This window comes from Lolium perenne, chromosome 1 (assembly GCF_019359855.2).
Source record: "Lolium perenne isolate Kyuss_39 chromosome 1, Kyuss_2.0, whole genome shotgun sequence".
In the NCBI taxonomy this organism is placed as follows: Eukaryota; Viridiplantae; Streptophyta; class Magnoliopsida; order Poales; family Poaceae; genus Lolium; species Lolium perenne.
In genome coordinates, this window is record NC_067244.2 from 81229325 (window position 1) to 81248538 (window position 19214).

At 44.1% G+C, this 19214-nt stretch overlaps 1 long non-coding RNA gene across 1 annotated transcript; it reads right to left on the bottom strand.

Moving 5' to 3' along the window:
* Positions 1-1371: 1371 nt before the first annotated feature.
* LOC127294774 (uncharacterized) lies at positions 1372-1984 on the bottom strand. The gene is made up of 2 exons (XR_007847033.2): positions 1860-1984; positions 1372-1772 (listed from the first exon to the last, which is right to left on the bottom strand). It is a non-coding gene; the product is annotated as an uncharacterized lncRNA (long non-coding RNA).
* Between the last annotated feature and the right edge of the window lie 17230 nt (positions 1985-19214).

Genomic DNA, 19214 nt, shown 5'->3' on the forward strand with positions numbered 1-19214 from the left:
AGAATTCGAGATGCACCACGTCCCGGGCCACCATACGCAACGTTTTGGCCGTTTTCGTCGGGCTAGGTGACCTCAAAAACGAGAAAAAAAACGTTTTGACATGCACAACGGACAGACCCAAAATCGTCGGCCATGGTACACCAGCAACCACGGCGCGACTTCAACTTCGTCGGCCATGGCAACTTTTCTTGTAGTGTGGATGATATATTCGTGCTTTTTGCTCTGCTTCAGATATGACCGTTTTATTATTTTTCCGTTTCTTCTTCTTACTTTTCTACCAAAGAATTTCAATCAAGTAATTTAGTTGTTTTGGTTTCATGTTGCATAATGTTTCTAATTTTAGTCTGCCTTACTACTTGCTGACACAAAACGAGGAGCTTCAGACAATCAACATAACAGGCAAACTAAAGCCCAACTTAAGCTTTCACCAGTTTTGCCACTTTTATATATGTACCATCTATTATTTCACTGGATGAATTTTCTGTGCCTGTTGTCCTTTGTTCAACCCGAACATCGTTTACTTATAATCACAACCATTCTAAAGAAAACATCAATTACTGCAAATGAAATAATCGTGTGAAAAAAACTACTAAAGGCCTATTTCATAGACATATGTATGAACCCTTTCTAATTTCATAAAAAATTCAAAAAATGGAATTTCTACTTCTCACACCCAGGATTCCACCCTGGGTCATTACATAAGAATTCAAAGGTAAATATAAAAACACAAAATAATATTACCGTGTAAACAATAAAGATTGATTAGCATTGGAGGCATAGAGATCTCCCGATGATTATCGCTCTATGGTTTAGTCACAGTAGCAATTTCCCAGATGGTGCATATGATGGTGGAGAGAGTTTCCTCCACCCTAAGCAGCTAAACACCTTAAGAGTGGTTCAGTATGATAAGCCCATTTGTTTTGGAAATAGACATCTTCCCAAATCAGTTGCCATCTCCAAAGCTTCGAATGTAGAGTAACTTTATATGAATATATATTTAGCCTGTTGTGTATAAACACTTTGTAAATTTATCATGGGTTTTATCTCGATAAAAATTAGGATGATCTCTGTGCCAAAACTTTCTGCAGGCATGTTATTTTCTGGTACTAACTCTAACATTTCATTTGTAAATCTCTATACTCATGTACTTTTTTTAAAATTTGAAGACCTTCATTTCTTATATACAGTTCAGATTTAGTCTACTTATAGATATTGTGTGGAAGAGAATTTACTATATTACTCTTAATTGATAATATAGTTTCCTTTCCTTTTTTTGTTGCAGATTTTTTGAAGATGTGTACACATTGTTCTCTGCAACAACTTTTAGTTTTCAGCCATGGTCTTTTACCATGCAATATATGGCCCAACAGATAGAAAGAACACACATCGATTTTATTTCATCTAATGCACACCGATTACAACTGAACATCAAACCACATAGTACAACAGAACCCACTAAGTAAACTAAAACTTATTCATCAAAGACAACATTCCAAAGAAACATCTGCATCGGCTAACCAAACAAAGCAGCAGCGACTAGACAACGATCACAACAAACCAGCCGATCGAACGATACGATCACCGTAGGGCACCTACGCCGCTAACCAACGAACCGAATGACTGGAACAAAGTCCGCCGTACAAGCATCATACAACATATCTGGATCCACCTTTGCACACCAAACAATAGCGTTACTCACCCAAGCAGCCATGCAGGTCAAACGCGTCCCCGCGGTTCCAGAGGTGACCAAAAACGCAGTTGGCAACGCCTATCTTCACTTTAAAGAGTCGACGATCAGCAAAATACGCTTCCAGGAAAATGCGGGTGACATTTTGCAAAGAAATGTTCCCTCCTCTTACCTAGAACTGTAACTTACTGCCACCTGCAAAGGGAGGAGGAGCCAGAAACTCAATAACAGGCCCAGCCATGCTCGCCTCAGGTGATAGCTAAAGCAAAGGGAAGCAAAGAGATGTAGACGATGAAATGATTGAGGCTGCTTGCCAATGAAACCACATGCCCAGCTCCAGCCGTTAATAGTACATGCAAACCTATCGTTGTACCAACCCACTCACTAATCGGGCTGACAGGATACATGGACGCACAGCTGCAACTCATCTACATCGGTACAAGTAAATCAATACTACAGCAGTCTGAATCAACAATATCATGCCAATTTATTGAGTCAAGTGCAGTATGTCACGTACCAAAAAAGGCCACACGCCTATCTCTGAGACGATGGCACCTAGAGGTCCTATTCACTGAAACAAAGCGGCCATGCATGGCCCAGTCTATAACCTGCCAAAGGTTGACACCATATAACTCCAAATAAGCCATCAACCAGAATTAGCTTAGCAGAACACCGTTCAGCCAAGATGAAAAATTGATGCAGTGAGGTAGAAACAGTCACGTACCCCCAAATATTGATAGTACAAACCTGTTAATTAACCGCTCGTGAAAAGCGCACTTGCTTAAATTATTTCAGCAAAACTTATACCATCTCTTAGTAAAGAAGATATTCTTTCTAATTTCCTTATCGATTGGAATTTTTTTGGCACCATTATCAACACACACCCTTCGGCCAAAAAAACTGCGTGCTTCCAAAGTCGAGGCCGCTCGAACAACTGGAGATTTCCGCCGGGGTTATCATTGTCGCGCCTCCGTTGGCGATGGGCGGAAAAAAGGGTTCGTAACAATACCGTTTCCCAGATGTCTGGAGATCGCACCCAAATACATCGTCGCCGCTGCTTGCGCGGGGCGCGAGGCCACTCGGACGTCTGGAGATTTCCACCGGGGACATCGCTGCTATGTCTTGTGTCAAGGCCGCCAAATTTGCCTGCGCCGCCGTCAAATGCACGATGCGCCGCCACCTTCAGTCGGCAACGGCTTCGCTCTAGCGTGCATACTTTCTCAAGAACCTTGTGAAAACCATCGCCGTCGCGCACTTAATGTGCCATGGCATCATTTCTGGGGTCATCAACGAATGGAGGGGAAGGCTTGGTTTCGCCGTTGCCTCCCACCCACCCAGAAACAACCCCCCGGTCATCGCCACCAGCCCTTACACCAGGAGCGAGCCCACTCAAACGTCTGGAGATCTCCGCCGTTATCATCGCTAGTGCACTTCCGTCGCCAACGAACAGAGGGGTAGACTTCGTTCTGCTGTCGCCTCCCATCCTTCTGAAAATCGCCCCCGAAGTCATCGTCATTCCACTTTGTGCCAGGGCGATGCCCCACACCATGAATTTTTTTTCTTCATATCTACTCATAGCAATAAGTTGATGCTACACGTTTGTAGGAAAACCAACAAATAAAATTCCTTAAAAAATAATAAAAACAAGCAGAAAAAAACAATGGTCACCATAGATAAAGGAAAAAAACTATTTCAGATAAATAGATAACTGAACACAACAAAATAAACAAGACTCCTTCAAAGTACAGAAAAATAACATGTTGCACCAGAAACACTTCATTATTCAACTAACCGTTTCCACACAAACACACCAATAAACATACATGACCATTTATGAGTTCACAATACATTCCAAACATACATAAAACATTTTTACCGAAAAGATAAACGAACGACCTAAGAAAAGAAAACAACTTAATACTCTCCAGCGATCTCTTCAAACTTAACTATACCATAGTTAACAGCCGCAAATGAAGAGTTAGAGATCTCTTCATATGACTGTTCAATAGCTTCAGGTTCGCAGTACTCAAGAGCAGTTGACTGAGCAAGAGTGATTCTATCATGCGTTCGATCAACACGCTCCAGTGTACGGCGCCACCCGTTTGTTAATTGATCCACTTTCATCCTCAACTACTGATTTTCTTCCTTCTCGCGCCTCCATCCACTGCAAGAGTTATAGCTATCTTGGTTGAATCGTCTCATATTCCACCAGTTAAGATCTTTTGTCTCAAAATTAAACCTTCTTTCAAGTGAACGGATCATCGATTCAGCCGCCTTTTCTTCTGCAGCCTGGAAAGTGCTATACTCTAATACACTTGAGGTAAACACATGGTGAATTTTCATGGGAATCTCCATATCAGACACATAACCATACACATTGCTAAAGAATCCCATATATCTATAGAATGTCTCAAATTTGAGATCAATAACTGGGAGTTTTTTTACCACCTCATCCAGTATGACTCTATGCGAAACTTCAAGCGTTTGCACACTGCCTGCAAATAAAATACGAAATAAAAACTCAAGAATAAAACAACAACAACAACAACAACAAAGGAAAATAAAAAAAACCTACCAGCTGGAGGAAACACAGGACAAGGCATGACGTCCAGACGAGTTGCATCTTCCTCTATATCTGAAGCATGCAGCTTGAGCAGGTCATCAATGTCCATTGATTCTTCCATGCAAGCCAACAAGCTGATACTACCACCAAGCAAGCAGACACTAGACTAATGCTACTACACACAAAAATAAACTAGCAAATCTTGTGCTCTTCAGAACATGCATGCATGCTTAAAATAGATAAGTGACCACGTTCAGCACTTGTATCCACGCGTCGCCGCAACTCTATGCAGCGCTACAGATGGCAAAGGCACCAACACGTCATCATGCATGTACAGACAAATATTACCAGTGTTGGACCTTTCCAACAAGAGCTGCCACATCTTTGCATGCGTGTCTCACATGCATAGACTCCTCATTACCTATATATAAGTGGTAACACTTTCCTTGAGAACATACTTAGCCACGGCCAGCTTATCACTATCACATCCACGTTACATTCACAATGAATGCTGATCAGCTGGTATAATGCTAGCCGCTGCACCTTCTTCGTTGATTTATGTACACCTATATTCAAAACACTCAATTTGTTTACTGATGCAACTTTATTTTTCTTTCCAACAACTCATCACTCTGAACCGCATGAGGATTTTACAAGACATGTCCGAGGGAGCTAACATAGCCATACACTCTCAAGGATCAGCTACACCAACCCCGTAGAGACATACCGCATGGATCAACCTTGACATACCGATTCCAGGACAACATCCTCAAGTCGCACCAACAATGGTCACCGCCGAATCATTCATCAGTGAAGAAGACGCACTTGAAAGAGCGGCATACAGGGCCATCAGAATGCTTACAAAAGATGGAAATATTGTTGTCTACGATTCCATGCGTGACAACAGGACAAGGCTCCGTTGTTCAGATTTAACTGCATGCCATATAAACCAAAAAATCGGTAGAACAACTTGTGAAAATACACGACTCCGCCGTGCCAAAGATCAACTTCTTACACACTTAGCTTATGCTTGCACTAACTTTGACGATGTCTTACCTATACAAGTTGTCCAACCACCAACCAACCCAGCAGATCTTTCTACTGGAGTAGTGAGATACACTGGTGCCATACCACCAACAACAAGTCTAGAACAACTAGCCTCCTTTATCCTCCACAATATCGTTGGCCCAGAGTACACAAAGATAAAACCAAGATCTGGAATGGACGAACTGGACTAAAACATGCACCGAAGTAGCCGCAGCACGGTACGTATATACAACATATATTTTTCATGCTAATAGCACCCTGCATACTATGGTGTGCTTATATATTGTGTTACCTACTGCAGGCATATTCTATGAATTCAATAAATCTAATCATCACGTCCAACCGCTGAACGAAAACATACAGTTGAAGCGGCCACTGCATCATCACAGACCGATGACAATCTACCCCTGTAATTCGTTTTACTTTGTGTACCACTTTTTTTATTGCATCTGTGTGTAACTGTGTACCACTTGTTATATTAATAAATAAACTTGCCATGCCTTCCATCATCCTGGCCTGCTATGAATTAGGCAATTATAATAAATAAAAACTGCTTCCATGTCATCAATCAGCTTTGTTATTAGTATGTACAACAAATATATTAAGAATGTCATTCTAAGTTGGAGACTTTACCACTCTTTTGAAAATAAACAGAGGCGCTTATTTTGTTGAAAAAATGTAGTGGCCTATCTGCGATTCAGTGGTCTAACGGTATTGATAATAAACATCGACTTCCCTTTCATCTCATTTCAGCTTCAGAAAGATGGAAAACATCAATAAGAAATACCACTTACCTCACTATTACCAGACTCCAGCGCTGCGTGCTGCTGCGCCTCCCACGTTACCTTATCATTTGTCAATAATAAACAAAAGCAATTGAAATCGATTTTCGTTGACTTATTTCACACAAACCTACCATTTAAAATCACTGCTACCGTCGAGGGACGCTTCCCCTGCAGCACTGTGACCGTCCAAACCGACTTTTCTGTGATATTCGCTTGGTATAGATGGGAAGTCCGCCTCTGGCATCCATCAATTCAACCTGACCTTTTATTTTTAGCGCTGACACTGGAATTCTAGCATCGTATGTTATTTGTCACCGTGGCATCCCCTCGCTTTTCAGTCAAGGACGCTCATTTCAATTCCTGTTATCGCCCCAATCCACAAATGGCACTCAGCTACCGGCCATCGCTCCTCAGTGCCCGTGCACCCACATTGGAGAGGGAGACGTTCAGACTTGCCGACCTCTCCCACCGGTGGGGAACGATTTTAATTTTTCTCAGTTTTTTGGGATTTTTTCCGGACACTCTTGGTGGTTGACACGTGTTTTCCTGGGCGTCCCTTTGTGTTTGTGTACGTTTTTGGGGGCAGGTTCTATTTCTTTTCTACCCAGCTCCATTGTGTTTCTTATTGGTTCATTTCTTATTGGTGCATCTAACGTTTTCCCCCCACCGCCTGATCATCCGCTTGCGGGACCCGCCTCCATCTGTTCGTGCGGATTGCCCGCTGCTCTTTTATTCTGCCGGTGTATCCTTCCTTCTTTTCCCTGCTCCGTCCGCGCTGATCCAACTGGTCTTCGATGCCCCGTCGATCGGGCCGGCAGCCTGTGCTCTCAGCTCCCACTGATGGTGCTCTTCCTCATGTTCATGGAGGCCCGTCTGCTGCGGATGTTCCCCCTGCTGGTCGCTGCCGCCGTCTTGGGCGGCTTGGTCATCGGCGGATGGGCTCTCCTCTTGTTTCGTTGCCGGCCGGCGGGGATTCGGTATGTGGGTCTTCAGCGGGGTTCCCTTCTGCTCAATCTTCTGTCCTCATCGGGACGCCCATGTCCTCTGCCGCTCTATTAGGTTCCTCTGTTTCTGGTAATTATCCTGCTAGATTCCTTTGTTTGTGGTGCCGTTTTTGATTTCTTGGTTTTGTCCTTTGTTTACTGCTCAATTTCATGTGGTTCTTCTGTTCTTTCTTTGGTGATTTTTTGGTTCAATGTGCAGGTCATCTTGCCGGCGATTCTTCTGTATTTACCTCTGCTGCTCTTGCGCGCCGGCGTTGCGAAAGTAGGATAAGTAAACGTCCCATTCTATCAGATGGTATGTCCTTTACATAGTTATGCAGTTCCTAGATTGATGTGATTAGGTGATTTCACCGATTAATGAAACACCTTCCGTTTGCAAAATATTTATTTGTTACCGTCGGCTTTGAACATTTCTTCAGTTGGCACATCACCATAATTTTAAAATTTTGCTTATTCAGTTATCTCGAATGTATATGTGTCACAGTATTCATTAGTTTACAGCTGCTGCAATGAGACGGGTTTTGTTTGCCTCAGGTGACAACCATGGCCGACTGTGTCATGCCATAGATGAACGAATATATTGTTGGCCAGTAAAAAGTTATGCCGTGATTTTGTTGGTTGTCAGTTTTTCCTCCATAGCCAAAACAACACATATGTGTACATTAAGTTGTTTGTTTGTTCGCGAGTTTTAGTATGGTTTAGTCTCATGTCGTTTATCAAAACCAACCCGTTTTCAGTAGAAGTAGATGGGGTTGCTAAGTTAGTAACATAAAGTTTTGGCGTAAGATAATTTCTGTCTTCAGTTGGCACGTGGGCGCTATTTGTTTGCTCACGAGTTTTAGTATGGTTTAGTCTCAGATCCCTTATGAAAATCAACCCGTTCTCAGTAGAAGTAGATGGGGTTGCTAAGTTAGTAACATAAAGTTTTGGCGTAAGAGAATTTCTGTCTTTAGTTCGCACGTGAGCCTTTCAGGATACATGTGATGCTGTTGTGATATTTTTGACTGTGCTAATTCAGTTATGTCACTCTGTGTGTGCCACAGTACTTATACCTTTACAGATGTTATAGTGAGCATCCAAAGGGTTTTGCTTGCTTGAGTTGAGATTTATGGTTGGCAAGGTCGTGCCGTAGGTGGACAAACATATTGTTGGACAGTAAGAAGTTACAGCTTTAGTTATGTTGGATGAGAGTTTTTTTCTAAAGCTGTATGTGTGTTCTCTGTGTGTGCCACAATACTTAATACCTTTACAGATGTTATAGTGAGCATCCAAAGGGTTTTGCTTGCTTGAGTTGAGATTTATGGTCAACAAGGTCGTGCCGTAGATGGACGACCACATTGTTGGACAGTAAGAAGTTATAGCTTTATTTATATGTTGGCCGCCAGTTTTTTTTTGTAAAGCCGTATGTGTTACGCGGTACTTAAACTTTTCAAAATGTTACAATGAGTACACCAAAGGTTTTGCTTGCTTCTGTTAAAGACCATGGCCGACAAGTAAATGGACGTACCTATTGTTGTCCAGTAAAAAGTTATGATTTGTTTTTGTTGGATGCCAGGCTTTTCCCTGTGGTCAATTATCACATGTGTGTAACACTACAAGAAAAGTTCTGATAGACAACGTCTCAAAATCGTCCGCTAAGGGGTATTTTTCGTCGCCTATGGGCCTAACCCGACGATATGGGTTCTGTTGTCGAAACTGCGTCAGGCAAAGTCCTACGACGATTTTTTCGGTCCGTCGCGCTTGGGCGCCCTTCCGCCACGGAAAATCGGACCGTTGCAGAAGTGTTTCCGGGAGCCCGTTGACTGCTGACGTCATGCAAACTGACACGTGGCAGACGCCGTTAACTGGCAGTTAACGGCGTTAACCGCTGAAACCCCGTGGTAGATGGTAGGCCCACACGAGGCCTGCCACGTCTTAAGCGGGCCGGCCCATTAAGTTTGCGGGTCGGGCCAGCTGACTTAGTTTGACCGGTCAACTATATAGCTGGGCTGGTCCATTAGTTACGTGGGCCGGGCCTAACCTCTAAGGTTGACTGGTCAAAACATTAATGGGCCGGCCCACTTAGCATGTGGGCCGGGCAGAATGCACTCGTTTGACCCGTCAACAGGCAAAAGGGCCGGCCCACAAAACATGTGGGACCCACTTTCCTGTTATTGGGCCGGCCCATTTACCAAGTGGGGTCCACTTTAAAGCAAGTGGGCCGGCCCAAGAAGTTATTGGGCCGACCCAATTAGGCTGTGGGTCCCATTTTCCTCCTATAGGGCCGGCCCATTTAGTACGTGGGGTCCACAATAGACTAAATGGGCTGGCCCAACAAGCCAGTGGGTCGGGCCAAAATCACAGGTGGGTCCCACTTTCCTGTTAAAGGGCCGGCCCATTTAGTATGTGGGGTCCACCATATAGCAAGTGGGCCGGCCCAACAAGTTAGTGGGGTCCACCGTATAGCAAGTGGGCCGGCCCAACAAGTTAGTGGGCCGGGCCAAAAACAGAGGTGGGTCCCACTTTCCAGTTAAAGGGCCGGCCCATTTAGTATGTGGGGTCCACCATAACGTAATTGGGCTGGCCCAACAAGAAAGTGGGCCGGGCCAAAAACACAGGTGGGTCCCACATTACTGTTAAAGGGCCGGCCCATTGAGCAAGTGGGGTCCACGATATAGCAAGTGGGCCGGCCCAATAAGATAGTGGGCCGGGCTAAGAACACTGGTGGGTCCCACATTCCTGTTAAAGGGCCGGCCCAGTTTGTAAGTGGGGTCCACCATAACGTAATTGGGCCGGCCCAACAAGATAGTGGGCCGGGCCAAAAACACAGGTGGGTCCCACTTTCCTGTTAACGGGCCGGTCCAGTTTGTATGTGGGGTCCACCACAGAAGCAATTGGGCCGGCCCAACAAGATAGTGGGCCGGGCCAAAACACATGTGGGTCCCACTATCCTTTTAATGGGCCGGCCCATTTGATAGTGGGGTCCACAACAGAAGCATGTGGGCCGGCCCAAGTAGAGTGTAGGGTCCACGATAAATCAAGTGGGCTGGCCCAATAAGTAAGTGGGCCAGCCCATTTAGTTGTTGTTTATATGCCGGCAAAATAGGCGCTTTAGGATTTTGCAGGCCAGCACATATGTGATTTCGCTTAATTGCGGCGTTTAAGGGATGGGAATTTGTGATTTAGATACTGAGAATATTTACGCAGCACATGATTTCTGTCGGATAGCCTCACTTACCACGAGCACCATAGAAAAAATGCGCGAAAGAACTATAAAACTAATTAAATATTACATCAGCTGCAAGGCTTTGAAAAAATATTACAGAACCCAGAGAAATTGAATGGTAATTAAACCTAGCAATTCAATGAAGCCATTCGGCAATCTTTTAAGTTGTCCATGCACCACCTATATCTGAAACAAAGACATTACAAGTTAAGACATCAACAATGGAAAGGCAAAGACACTACAATATTGTTTGCCAAAGAATTTGGAACTCATCATTTCGTCGTTATAACAAGATCGTTGTAATGCGCACAATAAGCAAACAAAGAGTGCATGCCGCATACCAACAGCCAATATAACAGAGCACGTTAAAATGAAACAGCGGATTTACAACTGTCGAGTCCCATGCAAACCAACATGTTCAGGGAGTACAAAATTGGCATGAACAACATAGTAGCAGGCTATAAATTTTGTAACAACGACTGAGAAAGATGAAGTTATGATGGCTACATCTACAGAGCAGGGAATGTAAACCAAAAATAGAAGTTACGATGGCAAAAGCTAAAGAGGAGGGAATGTGAACCAACATGTGCCAAGTGCAATTACTTCAAATTGGCCGTGAACTAAATAATACTCCTGAACTTGTAGTGAAGGGGATGCAAATCAAGATGTTTCGGGATATAAACTTGTAATGAGCAACACATAGAGGATAGTTAATGCTGGAGCTTAGGATGGACCAGATACAGAATATAGTGGGATCACCTGTGAACTTGTATAAGAGGGAATGCAAACCAATATGTTCAGCATTCCATATGTGAGTGTCATGCCAAGTCAGAGAAACAAGTCAATAATGCAGCTTTTGAAGAACAAGATGGCACACAAAATTATTATCTAGTAGTATGACAAGTATATTTGTACTACAGGCTAGATAGCAGAGTGATAGCATGCCAAACTAAGTCCTTACTTTGTTAGCTTACAATGAACTAGATACAAAATAATGGAATCACTTGTAGTACAGGGAATGCAAGCCAACATGTTCATGGAGTAAAAAATTGGCGCAAACAACATAGTAGCAGGCCATAAGTTTTGTAACAACGACTGAGCAAGATAAAGTTATGATGGCTAGATCTACACAGCAGGGAATGTAAACCAAATATAGAAGTTACGATGCCAAAAGCTATAGAGCAGGGAATGCGAACCAACATGTGCAATTACTTAAAATTGGCCATGAACTAAATAATAGCAGGATGTTACTATAATAGCTAGGAATAAAACAGATAGGAGTTATAATGGCATCACTCATAAACTTGTAGATAAGGGAAACAAACCAATTTGTTTCGGGATATAAAGTTGTAATGAGCAACACATATAGGCAGTTACTTTGTTAGCTTACGACGAAGTAGATAGAAATAACAATGGCATCACCTGTAGTACAGGGAATACAAACCAACATGTTCAGGGAGAACAAGATTGGCATGAACAAAATAGTAGCAGCCTATAATTTTTGTAACAACGACTGAGCAAGATAGAAGTTATGATGGCTACATCTACAGAGCAGGGAATGCAAACCAAAATGTTCAATCGCTTAAAGTTAGCAATGAAGTAGAAAATAGCAAGGTATTACGGTCATAGCTAGGAATGAACTAAAAGAGCTTCAGAAAAACAAGCATCTGAACCCAGAACATGGCGCTAAAACAAGGGACTTACATTAGGAGAAGCACTCTGTGGGAGTCACAGCAGATCTTCCTGGGGTTGATGGATCCGGTGATGAAGTACGCTATATGTGCTACTTGGGGTTGGAGAGACGGCCATTACACTTCATGGTTACTCATCTCATCTGCAAAAACGGAACGGCGCGTCGTTAGCACAAACAGGTTCCCCCAAGAGTAAACAAGAACTTGCAGGCAAGCAATAGAAAAGCGACAGTAGAAGAGTTTAGATCATGCACGGCGCCGGTGAAGCAGATCCGGTTCATGCACAGCGGTGTCGGTGAGCAAGATCAGATGCGGTGGACGACGGATCCGGCGAAGCGGCTCCGGTGGGGTGGACGATACCGAAGCTGAAGCGACTGCGGTAGACTGCTGGATGAGCATATGGTTTCGCGGTTCGGCGGGGATGATCCGGTCCGGTTGATGACGGCATCGATGAAGCGGCTCCGGCAGGCAGCCGGATGACGAGGATCGCGAGGGCTCGGGTAGGCCAGGGAAGTCCGGCGGGGATGTTCCGGTGCGGTGGTCGTGGAGGTGGGAGAGAGGGACTCGGGAAGTTCCGGTGGGTGGTCTGAGGGAAATGAATTTTTTTTGGGAGGGTTTCCGGGCTAGGGAGGTGGTGATCCAAAAAATGACGGGCATACCCCCCCACCAACCGACTTTACTGTCATCTCCACAGGGGTAGAATGGGAATTTGAAAGCGTGTAAAATTTTTGTATTTTGTGGGCGGGAAGATTTGCCGCTATGAGATTTTGAATTTGGCTACCGTCCAAGTATAATGATAAAAAATTGTGACACCGTACTAGTACCTCTGTTCAAGGCCGAGTGCAAAATCAAATCATCATAATAGTAAATAACGGTCACTACCATGATCATGTTCTATCTCTGAAATTAGCGTATCCGCTAGATCTTGCAAAGTATAATGATAAAAATAATTGTGAGACCGTACTAGTACTTCTCTTCTAGGCCGAGTGCAACAGCAAATCATCATCACGTTGAAAATTTGTTACCATGATCATGATCTATCTCTAAAATTGGCGCATCCACTATATCTTGCAAAGTATAATAATAAAGAATTTGTGAGACGGTACTTCTGTTCAAGCCCGAGTGGAACATCAAATCATCATCACGTTGAAAATTTGTTACCATGATCATGATCTATCTCTAAATTTGGCGCATCCGGTAAATCTTGCAAAGTATAATGATAAAGAAATTGTGAGACAGTAGTAGTACTTCTGTTCAAGGTCGAGTGCAACATCAAATCATCTTCACGTTGAAAATTTGTTACCATGATCATGATCTACCTCTGAAAATGGGCGCATCCGCTAAAACTTGCAAAGTATAATGATACAAAATTGTGAGACCGTACTAGTACTTATGTTCAAGGTCGAATGCAACATCAAATCATCATTACATTGAAAAGTGTGTTACCATGATCATGATCTATCTCTGAATTTGGCGCATCCGCTAAATCTCGCAAAGTATAATGATAAAACAAATTGTGAGAATGTACTAGTACTTATGTTCAAGGCCGAGTGCAGGATCAAATCATCATCACGTTGAAATTTGTTACAACGATCATGACATATCTCTAAAATTGGCGCATCCACTAAATCTCGCAAAGTATAATGATAAAAAAATTGTGAGACTGTACTAGTACTTATGTTCAAGGCCGAGTGCAGGATCAAATCATCATCATGTTGAAAATTGTTACAACGATCATGACATATCTCTGAAATTGGCGCATCCGCTAAATCTTGCATGTGGCGCATCTCATTGCGGAGCAATAGGCCAGTGCTATCAAGGTTGAGGCGTCAGTAGCGTCATCGGGCTCTCCACTTTTGAGATCTTCTACATGGCGCGGCGCACCGCCCGTCGAGAAGCAGTCACATGTGATACCGAGGTGGAGACGTTGCCGGCATCCTCGAGGCGCGACCGCACTTCTACGAGCCAGCGTCGACTCAAGGTATGAATCCTTGCGTTGTCGCGCCCTTCTTCCGATGAAGTGGGGTGCCTTAGATTTATTGTTCTTCTCTTACGATTATTTCGAGCCGAACATGTGTGCTCTTTCTCTGAATATATTGCTTGAAAAGCTAACCAAGTTACTTAAATTCACTTCATTCTTAATCTTGCGTGCTAATTTTGTTATTTTTGCTGACAGTGGTGCGCGCAAGGAGATTTATTTGTGGGTGTGCTGAGCTGTTAGGCAGTGGCGGACGCAGCAAAGAATTGGAGGGGGGCACACCCCCCAAAAAAAAAATTGTGCGCCGTCAAAATTGTGAAAAACGTTTGCCAAATGAACAATATATAAGGCTCTGTTGGGATGTTTATATTGGGAGACTTGTCATTGCGTTTAGTTGAATGTTGATAACCTAGGATATTGAGATTGAATGCCAATATTTCTGTTTGGATATTTAGATATTTAGAAGCTCGACTTAATATGGAGGGTGAATGCCAAAATAGTCAAATCAACTTTGAAATTCTGAAAAACTAAGAAACAATGTGTACAACACAAGGAGCTCGGTGGAACCACGCGCTAGGGTTTCCGTCTCGCCGCCGCCGCTCCGGCCGCCGGCGGGGCGGGCGCCGCGTGTCCACGTTTTTGAGATCGTCCACAACCACCTCAACATTTTGCTACATATATGCAACTCAGTGAGGAAAATATCGTCAGTACTTTACATTTTTGTGACATACAACAAGCACCCATTTTCTGAACATCGATTCATTATTTTAGGAATTATTAAAAACTAAACTTTTCAATGTGGGGAGAATAGCTGAATATGGGCAATTTTAAGTTTTGAACACTTAACACTAACACACAGTATAGCACATGGAAATAGAAACAGAGAATGGGGAGGCGGAAGCGGACACTGGACGTGGACCTGCTAGAGCGCAGTGGTGTGGCGGCCGGCGGGAAGAGCCGGGGAAGGTGTACAATGGCGGTCGGCGGCCAGCGCTGCGGCGACCGAGCCCCAGCCCGCTTCTTTTTGAGCGTCGAGCGGCGGCCATCCGCAAGCCTCAGAAGTGCAGAGGGAGTCCAGAAAGGGGGCAGTGACGAGCGGATAGGCTAACAGGCGGGCGAAAGCCCCAGACGGGAGAGAGCGTAGAGGGCGAAGCGAGAGATTGGCGGCGGCGCGGCGGGGAATTGTGTGGTCGCTCACCTAGTCTCTCGTTGATCCTTGATACGAGACAGGCTTATTGGGCCTTTTTCAGCACTTAAATTAGGTGTATCAAAAACGTTTTCAACAATTCTGGGTGCCCCCCCCCCCGCTGCGTACGCCCATGCTGTTAGGCCTAAGTCAAAATCCTCAGCTAAACGAGGCCTCAGCTTAACACATAAAAAGGTGTTCAATCTCGCCCACAATGTCCTCTTCTTTCCTCTTCCTTTATTGGAACTTGTTTTGCAGACAAGGAAAGTGGCACATGTAATGTGAGAAAAACCCTCTTAGCCAAAATCAGCTACGAGCAAGATTTTCTGTATTGTAGATGCCCCAATTGACTCTCATCCCCAATGTAGTCTTTTTTTTTATGTCAGTATAGACTTCTTTACATGGCATGCATTTGCCTAATGAGCAGCATTGTATTGCCATTCTAGCCAACCTGATCGATATGTCAAGCTTCATGCAGGAGATGCCATGTTTAATTTACTCCCTCACTCTGATCCATATTTCTTGGTGTAAAATGAATGTGAATCGAAGGGAGTACTTTTCTTAGATAGTACTATACCAGTTCAAAAAAAAAGTACTACTCCTACTACATCACAAATGCATCAAAAGAGTACTACATCACAAGACCACCACGGTTGTACTAGTAGAGTTTAATGCTGAACTTCCAAAGGGAATAAGATTACACATATGAACTTTAAACAGGACCAGGAGCATGAGGTCCAGCAACAGGGGCGTTGACCGGAAACAAGCCAGGCAAGACGTAATTCTGGAGGAAGAGGCCATATGCTGCGTGCTTGGCCTTGGTTGCAGGGCGGTGCTTCCCCGATGTACTTAGGCCTACACCCGTCGCATGCTGGATCAGGCTGCGGATGTCCTTCTGGAGGATTTTGCCACAGAATGGGCAAAATGGCTCCCCGCGCATGCGGAAACGAATTTCACCACCCTTCAGCCGCTTCAGAACGTAGCGGCTCTTCTGGTCCCTGCGCTCCTTGTTGTCATCCATGTCATCAGAATATTCCTGTGAATTATAAAGTACATAATAATCAGGTGTTTAATGACAGATCGAATAAATACTGCACTATCATAAACAAACCTTAGAAACCCTAAAATTAAATGTGTAGAACAAGTAAATGGCAGAAGAAATCATACTAAATCACGAGAAAACCCTATGAACAGCAATGAACATAAGCCACAATAATTGCAAGTCCACTAAGTATGAACACATAAATTAATTATATGACTAATCAAGCCAACTACATGGCAGATTAGTCGAAATTAAACTAGAATCTGACCGTACGAACCGTAGAATCAAGTACGTCTACAAGAACAAGGTAGGGGATCAAATCAATCAAGAACCAGGTTCGTGCAAACCACGTGAACAGTAATATGACACAAAGAGGATCGGGACAGTTTCGGTAAAAGAGCAGTACCTCCTCGTCGTCACCCTCGACATCCTCCTGGAACTGAACGTTTGGGCCGAAATCGTCGAAGGGGTCGAGGTCCGCGTCCAGCACCGGGTCTAGGAAGACCTCGCCGTGGTGGCCTGCAATGCCTTGCAGATCTTCGGCGGGAGCAACGGCGTTGCTATTCACCTTCTCCTCGATGGCCAGGACGCCCGTTTCGACCGAGGTCGAAGAATCAGACAAGCAGAGGAGATGAGCGGCCTAGGTGCCCGGTGAAGCCTCACCCGCCGCGACGGCCACTACCGCAGAGGAATCCTCTGCGCGAGCGGCCGCCGATTGCTCCGCCTCGTACGCAAGACCTGTCTTCATGCTGCTGCGGTTGGAAACGAGGAAGTCGATGCCTCGGAGGTGCGGTGAGTTGATGGGGGTTTTTCCCAGTGTGGGGGAGGGGAGAGGACGAGCTCGCGAGAGACGATGAGGCCGATTATTTTATAGCCTCTGACTCTCTGTATCGAGTTGTGGACGCGTGAAGTCGTGCATGTACTCGATTTTCCACTTTCTGAGAAACGTGTACGAAACCTTTTTTTCTTGGACCATTTAACTTCATGTGGGGCTCATGTATACCAATACTTCTAAACGTCATAAGTAATTCACAATCATTCAGAAAAATATGAGACCTTAACATTTTATTGTTTGTGTCAGATATTGTCCATGAAAAATAACATCCTTCAAAAAATAAATCCCCTATGCCAATCCGGCCATGCCCGTCTACTCCAACTAGCTTCCTCGAGTAATTTGTCACCTTACATTCTTAAAATGAACCAAAATTTGGCACAGGGGCAACACGTGGAAAATGATGTTACCATTCTCTCTTCCCATTTTTGTTTGAATTTTTCAAAATTTTCATGCCCTAACGGAAAAAGTGTATGTTCCTTCTATGAAGCATGTATCAAATGGCATTACCAAAACCTGGGGGTGGCGGGGCACATGGTGGTGTGATGATACATCACATTTGGACCACACAACACAATTTGGACCAACAAAAAAAATTCAACCACCCTACACAAACCCTGGTCAAAACTAGTTTGACCAATATTACAAAAGTTGTACATAATTCAGAAACCGTCAGAAATATACGAAGCATTCCGGAGTCAATACTGAAGACAAAGCAATTATGCCAAAATACGAAGGCAGGGGAGGAACAGGTCTTGCTATATTGCACAGCAAAGCAAAATTCAACTTTTCATTGATTGCAAAATTCTGGCTGCAATTAGCACACCCTGGTCTCCTGATGTCGCAATAGTTGGCTGCTGGGAGCGGAGACACTCGACTTCCTTCTTCAAATTATCGCACTCTGTGCGAACTTTCAAGTACTTCGTCTCGAAATATTGCGCATGTTCAGCACGCAACTCCACTTCCTGTCGAAAACTTTCACAGTCACAGTTGCAATCACACTGACCAGCCTTGTCAGTGACCACACTCATCGGTGGCTGGGCGCGTAGTTCCTTGACTTCCTTCTTCAACTTCTTACACTCATCGACAACGTCTGAGTACCGTTTATCAAAAGAAGATTGCACGGAATGGGCATTCTCCTCCGACATGGCACGATCTAAAATGCACCTGCCCACGAGGTGGCGGATTTTCTTATGAAGGATGGTGTTGTGGCCCTTGATCAGGTCCAGTTTCACGGAGAATCGTGTTATCACATCCTGCATTGCAAATTCAACAGCAATGAAGTATGCAGAGTGCAGATGAGGGGGAGAAATAAACAAATGGAGTGCCAACCTCTTCAATATGTCTGAGAGCTGCAAAGTCCTTGTCCATAGGAACCTCTTCAACGATGGAACCGCCATTCCTGGAAGAAAGACAGTTAAGTAGTTGGATCTGGCATCCAGCAAGGAGGCGATGAAACTGCGGCACGGCAATGGAAACATACACGGCCGAAGATGTATACACGCATACTGGCTGCTCCTCTCCTGGAGACTGAGCATTCGTCTCTGATTCTGCATTCAGGATACCAAACCTATGCATGTTCTGGCCCTTGATCTCGGCGGCTGTCACCGATAATCTCATAATCCCTTCCTGCATTGAAAAATTCACCAGTAACGAACCAGGGATCCTTTTTCATTCACAGGATAGGAAAATCATAAGATTAGGAAAAGCATAGGATTTTGTATACATTAGAGTGGGTGTATGCGCTATTTTATGGGCTATTTGGAATGTACAAAATGAATTCGTGTTTAATAAACCTAAATCTCATCCCTTCTTGCAGGTTATCCCTATGATTATTCACTAGATCCGTATGTTTCTTATCTCCCGCCCGAGGATCAGCAGGATATCATGGAGTCTGGGTGCAACTGACTAGAGAAAGCCGCACGGGATTTTTACAGCCAGGGTGGCTGGCAGTTTCCTCATAGAATTACTTACTGATGTGTTTTTGCCTTTTTGGCACCCGCTGTTTTCTATGTTTCGTTGGTGGATCTTTGTGTCGACTCTAGCTGATCCGTGAGAAGTTGTCATAATTTGTGTATGAACTGAAGAAAGCAATAAAGCAGCCATATACATCATTTTGATGCAGAGGCTGTGGTATGTCCCCCATTTCGAAAAAAGGAACAAACATAGGATTGAGATGTCATGGCTAGTTGAA